The sequence below is a fragment of the Camelina sativa genome, chromosome 3 (genome assembly GCF_000633955.1).
Source record: "Camelina sativa cultivar DH55 chromosome 3, Cs, whole genome shotgun sequence".
NCBI classification, from domain to species: Eukaryota; Viridiplantae; Streptophyta; class Magnoliopsida; order Brassicales; family Brassicaceae; genus Camelina; species Camelina sativa.
The window spans coordinates 19003058-19004648 of record NC_025687.1 but is presented as its reverse complement, the minus strand read 5'-3'; the positions used below and the strand labels follow the sequence as shown (position 1 = coordinate 19004648).

Sequence of the window (1591 nt, the reverse complement as noted above, 5' to 3'; positions counted from 1 at the left end):
AAAAAAAAAAAAAAAAAAAAAAAACGTTAACTCTAACAACACTTACAAAACCAAGTATAAAAGAGTCTTAACAAGCAAAACAAGAAAAAGGAGACTCCAACACAAAATAAGAGACTCAAACACAAAATTGCGGAATTTAACTCTAAACTAGCAACAACAGATACTAAACTTTCACAAGAATAACAGAGAGTCTTCTAACAAAAAAAAGAAAGAGACTTAAACACAAAAATTTTATTACTTAATTCTACATAAACAATAACAAATTAATAACCAAAAAAGAAAAAAAAAAACTCAAACCTGATACTTAGCCATAGTGATTTCGCAAACCTTCCTGTATCCGAGAGTGCCCCAAGAAAAGTTTTCGAATTCCCTCCGGAATCTCTCAGCTGCGACGGAGGCAGTGAAGTTAACGAAGGCATAACCCAACTTTGCTCGTTTCCTGTAAAAATATCAAATGTATCCATCATCACCGACAATGCAAGAAGCATTTATTTCACTCTAATCTTGCCCAAAGAAAGTGAAAAAATTAGCATTAACTCACACAAAATCCATACGCAGATATAGAAAGTCATATGAAGACTCTCTGTTGTGTTTCCGACAATGATTGTCCAAAATCCTCAAAAGATCAGTTCGTCTACAAAATAAAATCTTATTTTAGTTCATCCATCACAACTAAAAGAAAACTAAGTTGAGAGAGAGAGAAGAGAGATAAATCTGACCTGAGACAGTTAGGTATATTCTTAACCATGATGGATGTTTTACCGGCGAGCTTATTTTCCGGTAAAGGCACAAACTTTTCGGAAGAAAACTTCTTCAAAAGCCGAGGTGGGAGACATCTCTTGTTACAAAACCCATTACGGAAAGGGCTTTTTGCCGGCTTAACATCTGCGCCGGTACTAGCTTCCCAAGGCTCGGTGTTATGAGGAAACGGCTTGGTCGTCTGAAGCTTGGTCTGATAAGGAAACGTCTTGTTCTTCTGAAGCTTAGTCTGATAAGGAAACGGCTTGGTCTTTTGAAGCTTGGTGTGGTAAGGAAACGGCTTGTTAAAGTAGAATATAGGTGGCGGGGGAGAAGGATGGTACAGATTAGGGTTTCGAGTAAACGCCGGTGAAAATTCCGGTGCGTTTGGGTTTAGTGTTTTCATGGGGTTTTTCTTTTCCATGGATAGAAGAAGGTGAAAGAAGAGAGAGAAAGAGGAACAAGCTTTGTGTTTTAGTGAGAGCGACAGTGAGGGCAAAGGGCTTTTGAAAAGATAAGGTTGTGAAAGTACATAAAAGACGTACAAGGGAGAGTGAGAGAGGCGTGACTTGTTGTGGGAGAAACGAGGAGAGATTTGAAGTTTTAAGGTGATTGAAAACGTGTCAGAAGAGAAGAATCAGACTAGAAGCTTTTTGAGACAAGTTTTATTAAGGAGTAATCTATGGGATATGATTTGATTACAATCTTTTGATTAGAATCTCTAATTATGTAAACTATATATTCTCCATAACTCTCCTAGACTACCGTAGTTTCTCTACACTCTTGTATATATAGTTATATACTGCTTCTCTGTCAATGAATATTATCATCGAGTTATATCACTTTAATATGG

The 1591-nt window shown here is 36.8% G+C and overlaps 1 pseudogene; it reads right to left on the bottom strand.

Moving 5' to 3' along the window:
* LOC104777518 overlaps nucleotides 1-1294 on the bottom strand; it is a 2282-nt pseudogene extending 988 nt beyond the window's left edge.